The sequence below is a fragment of the Aquarana catesbeiana genome, linkage group LG04, assembly GCF_042186555.1.
Source record: "Aquarana catesbeiana isolate 2022-GZ linkage group LG04, ASM4218655v1, whole genome shotgun sequence".
Taxonomy (NCBI): domain Eukaryota; kingdom Metazoa; phylum Chordata; class Amphibia; order Anura; family Ranidae; genus Aquarana; species Aquarana catesbeiana.
Window position 1 is genome coordinate 633,715,772 of NC_133327.1, and position 17,355 is coordinate 633,733,126.

The window sequence follows — 17,355 nt, forward strand, 5'->3', positions numbered from 1 at the left end:
TATGAAACTGGTTCAGCAACAGAGAAACACACAGACCTTGTGTTCCTACACTAATATATACGGAAATAAAGGCTCCAAAAGATGGGTTGGTGCTCAGTGTTCATCTCATATTACATAAAATCCTAAGTGAATAATATTTAGTTTTCTAAAGCCCTGTTTATCATTAACAATTGCCCTTAAAAAAATACTATTATCACTGTTTGTTGAATCTCAGTGCTGCTGATTGCCTGCAGTCTATTTGCAGCCACTTTCTGTCTACATGCACTTCAGTGATGGCTGCATGGCATCTCTCAGGGCAGGTTTCCTAATAGTGACCATGGACCATGCTTAATTCCTTGACGCAGGGCGCACACATATATATGGTCGCTTGGTGGGTGGGCCTTAATGCAGAGCGGCCCGCATATATATGGTACTGTTAAAACAACTTACCATGCTGACAGCGCGCCCCCTGCATGGTAGCCGGTGTGTACTGGAAAGCTCCCACTGCATACTAGCGATCGGGATCACAGCGGTCACATGACCCTAATGACAGCTAAACACAGCGGTCACATGACCCTAATAACTGCTAAACACAGCAGTCACATGACCCTAATGACAGCCAATCAGAGCAGTCACATGACCCTAAAAACTGCTAAACACAGTGGTCATATGACCCTAATGACAGCTAAACACAGTGGTCATATGACCCTAATGACAGCTAAACACAGCAGTCACATGACCCTAATAACTGCTAAACACAGCAGTCACATGACCCTAATGACAGTTAAACACAGCGGTCACGTGACCCTAATGACAACTAAACACAGCAGTCACATGACCTTAATGGCAGCCAATTACAGCGGTCACACGACCTTAATGCCCACCTCTGCCTCCTTGCTTTTAGAGCTCTTAAAGGGCGGGGAGGCGGTTGTCAGGAAGGGGTTAACCACTTGGTGACCGTCCACCCGCAATGTATTGTGGGCGAGCGGCGGCTTTTGGCAAAGTGATGTACTATTATATCACTGCTTACTTGCAGATTTAGAGCGAGCGCATGCATGCCCCCCACCTGGCCCCCACTGTGATCTCACACAGCGAGAGCTTGTCAGCAAGTCATGCCCAATGGTTCACAACATGAATCACGACCTGCTGATTGGCTGTGTGCAATCACAGCCCAGAACTCTTGGGTTGGTAAACAACACAGAGCTCTGTACAGAGGGAGCGATCTCTCAGGCTCTCATCCCTACAAAGCAGGGTTGAGAAACTGAGAGATTTTCACTTTCAATTATAATGATAAACAGGATAAATAACATGAATCTCCCTAACGAGGACACAGACAGCAATAAAATCTGACAGGTGTTCTTATCCCTCTCCACTCTATCCTAACTAAAAAAAAAAAGTTTTGTTTTTTGATATATTTTAACCACTTGACCTCCGGAAGATTTACCCCCGCTCTGTGACCAGGCCGTTTTTTGTGATACGGCATTGCTTTACTTTAACTGACAATTGGGCGCTCGTGCAACGCTGTACCCAAATAAAATTAATGTCATCTTTTTCCCATAAACAGAGCTTTCTTTTGGTGGTATTTGATCACCTCTACGGTTTGTATTTTTTGTGCTATAAAAACAACAAAAACTACAAAAACGGAGCAACAATTTTGAAAAAAAAAAAACAATATTTATTACTTTCTGCTATAAAACATATCCAATAAAAAAAAAAAAAATCGAATTTCTTTATAAATTTAGGCCCAATATGTATTCTGCTCCATGTTTCTGGTGAAAAAAAAATCCCAATAAGCGTATTTTTTTGTGCAAAATTTATAGCGTCTATAAACTATGGGATATATTTATGGAATTTTTATATTTTTTATACTAGTAATGGCGGCGATCAGCAACTTATAGCGGGACTGCGATACTGCGGTGGACGATCAGATGCTAACTGACACCTTTGACACTTTGCAGGAACCAGTGACATTAATACAGTGATCAGTGCTAAAAAATATGCACTGTCACTGTACTAATGACACTGTCTGGGAAGGGGTTAAACATCTAGGACGATCAAAGGGTTAATTGTGTGCCTAGCCAGTGTTTTTGTGTACTGTGTTACGTGCTTTTACTAAGGGAAGTGATGGATTTTATTCCCTGCTTTGCAGGAATACAAAATCCATCACTTCCCCCTTGTTTGCAGGGCTCCATTCTGTGTCTCAGCCCAAAGATCGGAAGGTGTCGACGGACATCCAGTGCCCGGCACCTGCAGATCGGCTTCCGCCCCCCTGGGCAGAAGGGCAGAATCACTTATACATGATTCTGCGCAGGGGGGCCGCCCTGTTGGAGTATATCTGCTATGGCACTGAACAGAAGACTTCTTTATGTCTATGGCCAGTATGAAGTCTTCATTCTCACTTGGCTCAATATCAGGACCATATAGATAAAAGTTCTTGTCTCCAATTTTAGGGTTTTAGTGAATTAGTTCCATTTAGCAGCATAGATTACAGAATATACACAGATCTTCTTATTACCGGGTTCTGACCTCTGGACACTGACTATCCTTTTTTGGCAGACAGGAAATGCGGCCTCATTGTCTATCGATTGTACGGTTCACCTTCCTATAGTAATAGCTGAGTGTCCGGAAAGGAGAGCGCTCACACACACTCCTCGGGGACAAGCCCTGTAGTGTGAGGTATAAAGAGAACCTGCCTCGGAGCAAGACACCCATGTGCGAAGCACACGCTGCAAGCTGTTATTCTCCTTCCTGCCCTAGTCTGGGCACAGCCGCATTCTACAATCTAACTTTTTTATAAGAAATAAATTCAAATATTATAAATTCTTTTTATTTGTATTTTTTTTTTTGTGGCATTCTGCACAATTACATCTAAAATGTATTACATTGGAACCTTGGTTTACGAGTAACGTGGTTAACGAGCATTTTGAAAGACGAGCAACTTTTTTTTTTTTTAAATTCTAAATCGAATTGCGAGTGTTGTCTCGCAAAGCAAGCAAAATTCAAGTTAATGAGGTGTGCAGTATCGCATTTGGCCAGAGGTGCAGGGGCGCTGGGGACACTCGGAACGGTTCGGAGCCGATCGGAAATACTCCGAATGACTCAGAAATACTCGGAAACTCTAGGAAATACTCCTTTCCTGAGTGTTTCCGAGCCTTTCCGAGGCTTTCCGAGTTCAGCCGAGCTGTCCCCGAGTATTTTTGAGGCTCTCTGGCGCCCCCCCCCCCACCTCTGGCCACATGCGGTATTGCAAGTAATAGAAGTCAATGCGGAACAAATTATCTTCTTTCCATTGACTTCTATGGGGAAACTCGCTTTGATATGCGAGTGCTTTGGATTACAAGCATTCTCCTGGAACGGATGCAATATACAAGGTTCCACTGTATATTGCAAAACCAAAAATACATTGCAGCTTACTAATCATTAGATGTGGTGGCTGCATTTGTTTTCTTTTTCTAGGCTTTTTTCCTTTATGTTTTCACCAGGTGATTCAACCAGTAACCCACCTCTTGTATTAGTGAGACACAGCAGCACAGGAGGCACAGCAGCATTGTCAGTCTGGGGGAGCGGAGTGTTAAACGTATTAGCAGATTTAAATACACTGACAAACTGAAGCCACGCTCCAGATCACACTTTATAATCAGTTACAGCAAATGTTTGCTTTTTGTTTTTTCCTTTTGGGGTAAATAAATAAATCCTTTTGCACGAATAAAAAAAAGCTGATCATTTTAGTCACCCCTGTCAGTGGTAAATGGTTTGTCTTATCCATGTAAACTGATACACTCTGCTGGAAAGCTTGTGCTTTTGAAAAACAACAGACTTGCTGGCTAGATCACCAGATGAAACGAGAAGAAAGAAAGCCTAAAATAATAACACAAATGAAGCCATCACATCTAAGAATTTGTAAGCTGCAATATAATAAATAGTTTTTTTAATTCTATTCTTTTCTATTCAAATTTCAGAAGATGGTTATAGTCTTTCTATTCTATTCTATTCTTTCTTATTCTATTCTATTCTTTTATTTTCTATTCTATTTTGTTCTGTTTTACCCTATGCTATTCTCATCTAATATTTTCTGTCATATTCTTTTTTCTATTCTATTCTTTTATTTTCTTTTCTATTTTATAATCTTGGGAAATTATAGGGAGAGGGCCCCCCCCCTCCCACCGCACTCAGGTGCCCTCCGCCGCTTACCGGAGCCGTCGGTAGCGGCGGAGGCGATCGGGTCCTTCTCCTGGCTACACATGGAGATGAGTGAAGGGAAGATGGCCCCCACCCGTCTCCATATCATTGCAGGGTGGAAGCAACGTCAAAACGTCACTTCCGCCCATAGCTCTTAAAGGGCCATTTTTTTTTTATTGCATTTTAGTGTAAATATGAGATCTGAGGTGTTTTTGACCCCAGATCTCATATGTAAGAGGTCCTGTCATGTTTTTTTTCTATTACAAGGGATGTTTACATTCCTTGCAATAGAAATAAATGTGACACAATTTTTTTAAAGAACAGTGTAAAAATAAAAAATAAAAGGTAAATTAAATAAGAAAAAATTTTTTTAAACGCGCCCCGACCTGCCAAGCTCGCGTGCAGAAGCGGGCGCATACGTGAGTAGCGCCCGCATATGAAAACGGTGTTCAAACCCCACATGTGAGGTATCACTGCGATCGGTAGAGCAAGAGCAATAATTCTAGCACTAGACCTCCTCTGTAATTTAAAACATGCAACCCGTACAATTTTTTAAACGTTGCCTATGGAGATTTTTAAGGGTAAAAGTTTGTCGCCATTCCACAAGCGGGCACAGTTTTGAAGCGTGACATGTTGGGTATCAATTTACTCTTTCACAATATCAAAAAAATTGGGCTAACTTTACTGTTATCTTATTTTTTAATTCAAAAAAGTGTATTTTTTCCAAAAAAAAGTGCACTTGTAAGACCGCTGCGCAAATACGGTGTGACAGAAAGTATTGCAGCGACCGCCATTTTTTTCTATAGGGTGTTAGAAAAAATATATATATAATGTTTGGGGGTTCTAAGTCATTTTCTAGCAAAAAAAACTATTTTTAACTTGTAAACAACAAATCTCAGAAAGAGGCTCGGTCCTTAAGTGGTTAATACTTTAATTTTGAATGTTTTATTTTTTCAACAGTGACTGTTCAGCTTAAGGCAGACTTCTGTATCAGGAAACACTTTCCAGAACCAACAAAGGGAAGAAGAAGAAGGAGCATCAAGAACTGGTTAGTGCTCATCTTTGGGTTTTATGTTCTTCATGTTCAATGTATTGTCAGTAGAGGTGGCTCTTTGCTCTGTGCCATGCAGCCATGACAATTACAGGCTTCTACCCCTTTTATTATTAGAAGGAGCAGACCTTGTACTGTGAATGGAAGGTGCCATATTAATTGTAAGGGTTTGTGGCAAACCAATACAGCAAGAAGCTGGACCAAATGTAAAAAAAATCTTACTACATCAAAACTGAACGTAATGAATTTCGATCCCTGTGTGGCCCTCCACCTATGGCTAGCTTTAGCTAACTACTTCAGCCCCGGAAGGATTTACCCCCTTAATAACCAGGCCATTTTTTGTGATTCGGCACTGCGTCGCTTTAACTGACAATTGCGTGGTTGTGCGACGTTGTACCCAAACAAAATTGATTACCTTTTTTTCCCCATAAATAGAGCTTTCTTTTGGTGGTATTTAATCGTCTCTGCCGTTTTTATTTTTTGCGTTATAAACAAAAAAAAGAGCGATAATATTGAAAAAAAAAAACATTTTTTTTAACTTTCTGCTATAATACATATCCAAGAAAAAATTGTAAAAAAATATTCATCAGTTTAGGCCAATATGTATTCTGCTACATATTTTTGGTAAAAAAAAATCTGATAAGCGTATATTGATTGGTTTGGTCAAAAGTTATAGCGTCTACAAAATATGGGATATATTTAGGGACTTTTCAATTTTTTTATTGTTTTTATTGGTAATGGCGGCAATCTGCGATTTTTAGCAGGACTGCAACATTGCGGCGGACAAATCTGATCCTAAGTGACACTTTTTGGGGACCAGTGACACCAATGCAGTGATCAGTGCTAAAAAAATGCAATCATTAATGTATAATTGACACTGGCAGGGAAGGGGTTAACACTAGGGGGCGATCCAAGGGTTAACTGTGTTTCCTTGGTGTGTTCTAATTGTTGGGGGGATGGGCTCACTGGAACAACACAGAGATCGCTGTTCCTGATTACTTGGAACAGCAAATCTCCATGTTGTCCCCTGTCAGAATGGGAATCCGCCTTGTTTACATAGGCAGAGCCCCGTTCTGCTTCTCTGAGGAGCGATCGCAGGTTGCCGGCGGACATTAAGTCCGTAGGACCCACGCACACGCTCCCCCCGGCATGCAGCAGACGCGTGCGCCACCCACAGTAGCTCATGCATGAAACCACATACAGGTACATCGTTTAGTGCAGCTGGGCCGCCCTGCCGCAGTATATGTGCAGTGGGCGGTCCGGAAGTGGTTAAATAATTGAGGAAATCAGAGCATGTTGCTCTAAACAGTGTGTGGTGGCTGCTTTGTAAGTTAGAACTACTGTTTTGATTGTAAGTTATCTGTTGGTGGGCTCTAGCCCCTCAAATGTACATCCACGGATACTGTGAAATGAATGGGAAGCGCTTCAAAAGTTCTTCAAAAGCACCTCCAAATGGTTCTTGCAGCAGTTTTTAGAGTCACGTGACCTTCAAAAAAGAAATAGAGCATTTGGTGGCATGTGATCAACTCTGCGATTTTTATTTTTTGCGCTCTAAACAAAAAAAGTCCGTCAATTTTGAAAACAATACAATATTTACTTTCTGCTATAATGCCAGAGACATCCAATTAAAAAATGCAAAAAAGGGGGGCGGAGTTTGTCCGCAATCCAATGTGGACACTTGATCCGAGCGCTCCGCTGATACAGGGGACACAGCCAGGGTTGTCTTTAAGGCAGGGCAAAAGGGGCAGCTGCCCTGGCCCCTGTCATTGCTGTGAGGCCCAAAGCAGCTGCCTCATACTTGCCAACTATTCCAGTTTAAAATCCCTTGTCCTTTGAAGTTTTATTCCTGTGCTGTGTCCCAATATCTCAGTGTGAAGTGCTGGTACCAATGCTGCCCATCTCTGCCTTATTGTTGTGTACAGACTCACCTGCAGACCCTGTGTTTACGTGTAAATTACCGGCATTCATATGCAAATAGCAGCGGCATTCATGAGTAAATAGCTGTGGCTGATGGCATTGATATGTAAATAAAGGCGGCATTCATATGTATATCATGCTCCCCTGCAGTGAGGAGATGATGTGCTGTAACCTCTAGCAACCAATCAGTGAGTAGTAATACTGTACAATAATCTCTAGCAACCAATTAACAAGCAGAAATAGTTTTTTGTAACCTCTAGCAACTAATCAGTGAGCCGTAATGTGTGCTGTAACCTCTAGCAACCAGTCAGTAAGCAGTAATGATATGCTGTAACCGCTGGCAACCAGTCGCAATTGCTGCCTGATCTGATACAGTAAACTGATTTTAAGTCTAGCTGCTATTTATTGTATGTCTCATAGCAGGTGGAGAGTGAAATTGCGTGGGGGGGCAACAAAATTTTTGCCCAGGGTCCAATCAATATTAAAGATGGCCCTGGACACAGCAACACCTAAGCACCTTTCCAGCCACCACAGACCACACTGCCTAGTACCGCTCTGCCCAGGGACCCTGCAGGCATGTCCCCAAAGCAGAACAACAAGCCGCCAGAACTCCGCCGGCTGACAGACTTATTCAGCGGCTCGCGGCCGCACAGGAACTAAGATGGAGCCAGACACAGAGACCGGGAGGACGCTCGAGCTTCCCCGCCGCGCTCTGCACAGCATGAGTCAGCTCACATGGAGTGCTCCAGCCCTGCAACTACACTGAACAAAGACTGGAATAAGAGAGCTGCTCCCTCATTATTTGCCTCACCGAGCCATGTAGCTCAGTAAGAATCACAATACTGAGGGGGAGGGAGATGATGATGATGATGATGATGATGAGGAGGAAATTGCTGATTCTCTGGCTGATTTACCTGCAATTGATAATGCAGTGTCTTAGCACACACTAAAGCAGATGCTCATGACCCTGCAAAAAGGAATTCAAAAAGATCTTTCCAGATCAATCTCCCACATCCAGTTACAAGTAGATGACTTAGGAGACCGTACTGAGCAGAGAGACAACTCACAGATTTCACTGATGCTTATAATGAACTGGATGATGCCCACCCTGAACAGGCGAATGAGCTCCAACGCATTAAGTCTAAGCTGGAAGACCTTGAGGACCGCTCTCAATGAAATAATCAAAAAATCCGGGGTATCCCTGAGTCAGTCCCCCCTCAGGAGCTAACGCAATATTTGCAAAGCCTTTTTCACTTTTCTTGTACCTGTTCCTTTTGTTAGGAAGGATTGGAGTGCAGTTGCTTTTCTGCGGGAGGGGTTCGTTGAGTCAAGTAAAAAATCCAGAGGCTGATTAAAATCTCGGCAAATAACTAGCGGGTGGGACTTGTGTGGTTGGAGTCTACATGCCAGAGATGTGTAGAATTTTGGGGAAGGTGTATTAGGGGCATATACATTAACTATGGTAAGTTGTGAGTTGTTGTAGGTGGCAGGGAGTATAAGGAAGCGGCCGGTGGGGTCGGTGTCCACAGAGTGGAGCTGGAAGGCCACAGAGTTTTTCACTGCTATCATGACAGCTCTTTTTTTGGAGTCTGTGCTGGCCAGAAATATGTGGGGAAATTTGGGATGATTACATTTAGGGGGTCTTGTGCTGTTAAAACTTGTTTCTTGGATACAAATGATATCACATTTAGAGGAGAGAGCTTCTTTCCAAAGGAGAGAACGTTTATATGGGCTGTTCAGTTCTTCAGCATTTAAGGATACTATTCTAAGTGTCATGGATATAATGTGGGAAGATTAGGATGACCAGGGGTGCAGGCAAGAGAGGGGCCACATCTTTCTAAGGCATGTAGTGTTGTATTCTGTTGGGTCAAAGGCGTATATTCTACACAGAGAGTAGCAAGCGTACATCTGGGTGTCATTCCCGGGAGGGAAGAAGAGAAGGAAGAAAAGGAGGAGGGTGAAAAGGTAATCAGTATGAAAGAGAACAAAAAAAGTTACGTACATAGTATGCCTCAAATCCGGGAGGAGAATATACAAGCACTGCAAAGGGCAGGGCAGGGAAGAATTAGTAATAACAATTTCAATGAATGAACTGCAAACACAGGGGATTAACAATCATAAAGCTGTAGCTATATAGATTGCGCCTAAGCAGTGGACCATAGAGGTAGTCATTTGTTTGTGACGTTGTGCCAGTCTCCTTGCACATGGTTAGGTGCATTGCGGTCGTGGGCTTCTTCAGCATGTGAGGGAGCTAGGCCCCAGTTGTGAAGTTGTTTCAAGCCCTGTTTCAAATTGAGAATGGTAGTGGTTTTGCCTTGGTGTGTGATGGAGAGCTTGGTTGGAAACCCCCATTTGTATGGGATGTTCTGCTGTTGTAGAACTTTGGTTATTGGGGCAAGCTCCTTCCTTTCCTGCGTCGTGGCTACTGAAATATCTAAGTATATGGCAATGTGGTTATAGGGTTTCGGGAAGGGTGAGGTGTTCCTAACCGCTCTCAATATTTTCTATTTGGTTTGGAAAAAATGTATGCCGGTTAGGACATCCCTCGGCTTATCTGCTGCAATATGTGGTGGTTTGAAGATCATGTGGGTCCTGTCAAGAAGTAAGTCGTGGGCAGTGACACTTCCAATTCTCAGCTGACCTCAATAAATGGAATACAGCTTCAAGACTTCCTCTAAAACACTCCAAGTGCCTTTCCCATTGGGAATATTCCCAAAATCTACTGCATAATTGGTACCTAACTCCAGACAAGTTGGGTTATATATATATACCCTAACCAATCCTCACAATGTTGGTGGAACTGTGGGCATACGGGCTCTCCTCCACACATTTGGTGGTTTTGCCCAAAAATGGCATCTTACTGGACATCCACTTTCACCTTTGCTTCTTCCATGACTAAATTACCACTTACACTGGACCCAAAACTGGCCCTGTTCGGAGTAGGATTGGACTCCTGGCCTCCAAAGTTCCGAACCATCCTAACTCACATATTCATAGCAGCCAGACTCACAATTACCAGGAGTTGGAAGCAAACGACACCCCCTGATGTAGCTATAACCATGCAAATTCTGAACGAACACGCACAACTAGAGTTTATGTTCACTAAGGAAAATCTCCTGCTGGACAAATTTAACTTCCTATGGTCTCCATGGACCTCTCACCCCTCTTGCAAATATCCTCAACTGTAGCATTTCTTGACCCACTATAACATTGCTTAGACTCTAAATCTTCCAAATAAGTTGCAAACATGTGTTACTATTCTGCTTGATACGTGACCATTACTAGCTTGCTCACAAAGTTACTTAACCCAACAGTGTCATCCCCTCTCCCCCCTCACTCCAATTCACTTCCACCCGGGCCTCTGCCCATTCTACTCTTTCCCCTCTACCCCTATCTCTATTAAAGTACCTAAGTAACGGTACCCATTTGCAAGTTAAAGTATACCAACCTACTTAACATGCTTTTTGTTAAACCAAATAAAGATCTATTGAAACATTGTAAAAAATCTAATTTCTTCTTCAGTTTAGGCCAACATGTATTTTGCTTCAAATTTTTAGTAAAAAAAATCCCAATAAGCATATATTGATTGCTTTGCGCAAAAGTTATAGCGTCTACAAACTATGGGATATTTTTATGGAATTTTTTTTTATACTAGTAATGGCGGCAATCAGCAACTTATAGTGGGACTGTGACATTGTGGTGGACAAATTGGACACTAAGTGATACTTTTGACACTTTTTTGGGAACCAGTGACTCCAATACAGTGATCATTGCTAAATAAAATGCTCTGTAACTGTACTAATGACACTGGCAGGGAAGGTGTTAACATCAGGGGCAATCAAAGAGTTAAATGTGTCCCTAGTGTGTGCTTACTAACTGTGTGGGGCAGGTGCTTGAAATGTAGGAAGACAGAGATCTGTGTTCCTGTTTAGCAGAAACACAGGATCTCTGTCTTCTCCAGTCACAGAACAGCAATCTGCCTTGTTTATATAGGCAGACCGCCATTCTGTCTGCCTCGGAAACGATCGGCGGATCCCAGCGGACATGGGGTCCACCGGACACCGCTGATTGGCTCCTGCTCTGTCCAATCACAGCTGGAGCTGGTCACCAGCCGTGCACGCGAGCCCCAGATCAGGACTGGCGAAATCACGTACAGGTATGTGATTTCACCCAGAGAGGCCGCCCCGCTGCAATAAATGTACATGAGGTGGTCTATAAGCGGTTAAAAAGGAAAGGTCATTTTTAATAACATTTAAATACAATATGATTTGTGTCGCAATTGTGTACACTATTTATATTATTTTTATCTGCTAATTTTTTTCCCCATGAAAGTAGATTTACACTTTATGCCATGCCCATTATTCAGCGCAATAAAAACCACACCCACTTTGTACGAGGGTGCAAGGGGGCCCAACTTATGATCCTGTACAAGGCCCACTGCTTCTGGAAATGCCCTTCATCAGAACCCTGTAAACTGGAAGGCTCTGTAGAAGCCGAGAGTCACATCACAGTCTTGGTTGGCTTTGCGATTTCTATAACCCTATTCCCAGGCTGATCACAGAGGCCAAGTGACCTGTTTGTGCATCGGGCGTGTAACTCTTACTGCAGCCTTTAGAATGTCTCCTCCTACATAGCCGATGGTTCTGTCACTGACAGGAATAATTATCGGTGACTGACACACATCTCTGCATTTGGCTCCAGGTGCTTCTCTTTCACCAGCGTGTGTTGAAATGTGGAAACAGAGAGGCTTGAAGTGAGGCAAATTGCTGTACGAATACCCAAATATCAAATTGCTCCACTTAAAATACTCAGGGATTAATACTGCACTTAGATCCCAGCACAGGCAGTCCAGCGTTTTTGTACATTGCGTTTTAGCCTGCCGTACAGGAAACTTTGGCTTTATATGTGATCCTGTAATAAGGCCATTAGATTATTTTTATTAAATAGTGATTGGCGTAAAACTGGCCAATGTGAGTGGGAGATTGTAAGCAAGGTATTCAAGCTCTTTCCAGTCATCCTACCTAAATCTTGCATTTCTTTTCATAACTGATGTTGTTAAGCCACAAGAAAATATGTTGATGATTTTTTTTTCTTGTAAGTGTTACTAATTCCAGGACCCTGCATTCATTATATCTGGTCTCCCACAGTACACCGAACACGGAAATGCAATTATTATAGTCAATTTAAAGCAGTCTTGTGACTTCTCTCATTGTCTGGTTAAAGCTTGTAGGAGGAGTTTTCAATCTCCTCTGAGTGTCCTATGAGGTTGCAGGAGCCCTGACCCTCTGTCTGGACAGTGCTGATTGGCCCTGTACTGATCACATGCACCCTCCCAAGAAGAAGAAAAACTCTCTAGCAATACACACCAAACTGATCATGTGCAGAGTAAATCCAACGGCTCTGTCTTATCAGGAGATGGATTGGGGACAGTAAAGGAAGGGGAGAATAAGAAAATACAGGATCAAACAGCCTTTTTACACAATGCGCCTGATTAACCCCTTCACAGTGAGTATAACAAGCATGCTTTACTGCATATACAGACTGATTTTACTGTTGTGGGTTTAGTAACACTTTCAAATGCACTGGCTTTAAAGTAAATGTTTGCTGTTTCCAAAGATTAATAGGTTACATTTGTGGATATCTGACCATCAGATCTATTTAACCACTTAAGCTCTGCAAGATTTTACCCCCATCATGACCAGGCCATTTTTTGCTATTTGGCACTGTGCTACTTTAACTGTCGGTCGTGCAATGCTGTACCCAAATGAAATGTATATAATTTTTGAATGAAAATAGAGTTTTCTTTTGGTAGTATTTCATCACCATTGCGATTATTTATTTTTTGCTATATAAACAAAAAAATTTTGAAAAAAAAAAGAATATTTCTTACTTTCTGTGAACATATTCAATAAAAAAATTTAAAAAAGCAAATTTCTTCTTAAAGTTAGGCCAAAATGTATTCAGCAAAATGTCTTTGATAAAAAAAAAAAAAAAATCCCAATAAGTGTAAATGAATTGGTTTGTGTGAAAGCTATAGTATCTGCAAATGATGGTATACATATTGGAATTTTTATTTGATTTTTTTTTTATACTAGTAATAATGGCGATCAGTGACTTATAGCGGGACTGTGGTAGTGCAGCAGGCAATCTGACACTATCTGACACTTTGTGGGAACTGATTAACTGCCACTGACATCACCAGTGATACTAATGCAGTGATCAGTGCTAATAATATACACTGTCACTGTACTAATGACACTGGCTGGGAAGGGGTTAACATTTAGGGGCAATCAAAGGGTTAACTGTGTGCCCAACGATGTGTAGTGTGTGTACTGTGTGCTGTTTTTACTAAGCAATGTGCCGGTTTTTACTCCATGCCTAGCAGGTAGAAAAAAAAAAAAAAAAAACGGCACATCACTGCTCTATGTAGAGCTGTCTTCTGTCATTCACTCAACCGATCAATGAGTTCTGACCATAAATCATTGTCCGGGACGCGCTGATCGGCTTGTGCTGTAGCTAATGACAGCACAACCAGGGGGCCGGGTGCGCATGCCCTCTACCTCGAAACACTGGATCACATACATGTACGTGCCCAGCGCAGCCAGGCCGCCCTGTAGCCGTACATCTACAGTGAGCGCTCCGGAAGTGGATAAGCTTGTTTGACAAAACTTTGGCTCTCTACTCAGAGTGGAGGGGAGAACTGAGCAATCAGCGGTCTTTAATCACTCAGTTCTCAGTGCAGAGTGGGGGGGCGAGCAGATGCAGCATCAGATCAATGCTGCATCCACCTAGGTGCGTATCAATGTTTTTTTTTTTTTTTCTAAATCCCATATTTCTCTTTTAAATCTAAACTAATACCCTGTAAAGGCCTTTAAAGCACTGCCTATGGAAAGTTTAAGGTACCATAGTTTGTCACCATTTCACAGGCATGCGTAATTTTAAATCTTAAAATGTTTGGTATCTATTTTCTTGACACAACATCATATTTTATATTTTAACAAAAAATTGTGGTTGTGTGCACTAAAATTCATTTAAAGTGGAGGGCCACCCTGAAAAAAAAAATTCACCAAAAATCCTAAAAAAAATAAAAAAAAAACATTTGAAAAAAAAAAATAATTTTTTAAACTTACCTAAACCCTTGTTGCTAGGCAGTCTTCCTAATCTGCCTCTTCCTATTTCGCGGCGTGTTCTGCTCCTCGGTGAGCGGCCCCGTTGCCTTCTGGGAACTGTGTGTGTTCCTAGAACACCACGGGGCCATTCACAAAGTGCCGCGCCGCTCATGCGTGCGCAGTAGGAAACTGGCAGTGAAGCCGCAAGGCTCCACTGCCTGTTTCCCTTACTTAGGATGGCGGTGCCGGGACCCGAGAGCCGAGGGACGGGTCGGCCTCGGGCGGCCGACATCGTGGGCACCCAGGACAGGTAAGTACTTATTTAAAGTCAGCAGCTACAGTGTTAGTTTTTTAATTCAGGGACGGAATCCCGCTTTAAGTATATTTTTTCCTCTAAATTTGTGTTTGATAAACGGCTGTGGAAATATCGTGTCACATAAAAATTGCAACAGCCGCCATTTTATTCTCCAGGGCCCCTGATTTTAGAAAATATATAATGTTTGGGGGTTCTAAATAATTTTATTGCAAATGTAAAAAATGTAAAAAATTGTACTGGTAGGAAGGCAGTTACAAAAAAAATAAAAGTGTGATACGCTGTGATCGTTGCATCAGCAGAACTGTCATCCTACCGCACACCACCCCTGAGATTAAGGTTTCTGCTTACATAGAAAAGAGGGCAATTGGGGGAATTGATCAGAGACAGATAGAAAAGGATAGGAATTATTTTGTTTGGACCCCTTTTCTATTTTTACCTCATTTACTCTGCAATCTAAAAGTGTAAGTTCACCTTTTCATAAAAAAATGAAAAGGTAAACTAACACCGTATACCCTTCTCACCCCGAGGTCCCCGCTGCACTTACCTCCAAGGGTGATTGGCTGTCACTGCCCACACAGCTGGTGCAGCAGTCTGGGCATCTGAAACCTCCGCTCTTCTTCACCATTTTTTAGGGCTTTCAGGATGGATCAGAACCATTCTAATTGGTCATGTGCTGGCATATGACTACTTAAACCAATTGGAAGTGCTCTGAAATATCCCAGAAGTCCTAAAGAAAGACGCAGGGCTTTCAGATCCCTGGACTACTGCATCAGCTGCATGGGCACTGGCAGCCAAAAAAACCCCACAGAGGTAAGTGCAGCGGTGACCGGGGGGATGGGGAGAATTTAAAGCTGAGCTCCACCCAAAAGGCGAAGTGGGTACTTGTTTTTGACAGGTACCCGTCCCCACTTCCGGGGGACCTCGCTATGGCCAGATTCCTTTTTAAGTTCGACCCCCTTCTCCTTCCTCTGCCACCGGGCCAGTTAGAAAGTGCAGCGTGCCTCGCGCATGCGCAGCAGGGAACCGGTTGTGCAAGTGAAAGGCTTCACTGCTGGTTCCCCTTACCACGAATGGCAGCAGCAGCACCCAAGAGCCGATCGGAAAATCAACTGGGGTGCCAACGTCGTGGGCCCCCTGGACAGGTAAGTGTCCTAATAATACAAGTCAGCAGCTACAGTATTTGTTAGGGGGGGGGGGGGACTTCTCTGTAAGGTGTTAGTTCACCTTTTGATTTTCCGTAAAAAGAGGTACTTACACTTTAAGGTGCATGTTCAGCATTCATCCACAATATTGTCCAATATAATATACTAAATTACAAGTTTCACATTTTGAATATTCCAAGTAGCATCATTTATGTAGTTGTTTAGAACCATTTGTTCATTGATCTGATCTTGACTTGTCGTTCATGTCCTGTACATTTTCTTTTTTTCTTGCAATAACAAAAACATTTAGAAATATCTACTAGCAAACAATATATTGTGCAGATTTAAACACTTTGGCTAGCGGGTTTTCTCCACTAGGAACATATCCTGTAAAGTAATCAGCTCCACCATTCACTCCCTCAACCTACGTTGATCTGTTTTATTGCAGCCATTGACAGGTAAACTCACCCATTACACATAGAAAATGGCTCGGAAGTTGCAGGGAAAAATAATGGTCCTCATTATTGCAACCATAAAGCCCCCTTACATCAACTGATATATTAACTAGCATACTGTGCAAGGTTAAAGAAAACTGCGGTAAGTTTCATAGTTGTTGTTTCAGTGTCCACTTTTAAAGCCTCGTGTATTTGAAGGGGTTTGGTTTGTAAACTAAAGGGAGTAGGCGTTTTTTTTTTTAGGAAATTGGACTTTTTGGTGTGTTTGTTTATTTTTAAGGTATACATATTAAAAAAAGTAGCTTTAAGTTTATGTAAACCCAAGAACAAACCCATGTGTTAGATGTGGTAGTTGCAATATTTTTCCTTTTTCATGCTTTTATTTCCTTTTTTCTTTTTTTGCCTGGTGATCCTGCAAGTAACAGACTTCCCATCCACTCACTATACTGTATATATGGAGGAGCAGCATTGTCACCCCAGGACGGAAAGTGTGTTAGGGCTACAGAACACATATAAATGCAGAAGATAAAGCGAAGTTCCACCCGTTTTTTTCATTTATTAAAAGTTAGCAGCTACAAAAAGCATAGCTGACTATTAAACAGACACTTACCTGTCCCACGGTCCAGAGATGCGGGCGCCCGGAGCCTCGCTCCTTTCCCCCTACTCTCCGCGGCACCATCATAGCAACTGTGGGCACCCGGCCGTGACAGCTTACGGCTTCACGGCTGGGCGCGCACTGCACATGCGCGAGTCGCTCTGCGCTCTGCTATTGGCCAGGCAATCTTCTGGGACCTGTGACGTATTCCAGAAGTTCGCTGGCTGGGAGGGGCCGCCTAGGGCAAGAGGAGGAGTCGTCTAGGTGGCCAAGAAGAGGAAGGAGGAAGTGGGACAGGAAGTCCCACTAAAAAGAAGGTACACCCCCCCCCCCAAAAAAAATGACATGCCAATAGTGACATGTCAGGGGGCGAGGAGTGCTTAAAGCGGAAGTTCCACTTTTGGGTGGAACTCCGCTTTAAAGGGTTGGGATTTTAACGACACCAAGAAAATGTATTGCAACCATAAAAAATGCATTTTTTAATGGTTGCAATTCATTTTCTAGGTGCCGTTAAAACCCCACCCAACATCTGCTGCATCTGTACTGTTTCTAGGAATGTGGCATCATTTAAAGGGGGCAGATACTAATTGTCTGACATAATTTCTACAGAAC

The 17,355-nt window shown here is 42.6% G+C and overlaps 1 protein-coding gene across 1 annotated transcript in view; it reads left to right on the forward strand.

The window, feature by feature from the left end:
• Nucleotides 1-17,355, forward strand: part of ESRRG (estrogen related receptor gamma) — a 1,188,946-nt gene that overhangs the window by 502,721 nt on the left and 668,870 nt on the right. Inside the window, exon 4 of the mRNA XM_073628379.1 lies at nucleotides 5,119-5,206. The gene's annotated coding sequence lies outside the window, so the exon portion shown is untranslated. The remainder of the gene's footprint in view (nucleotides 1-5,118; nucleotides 5,207-17,355) is intronic.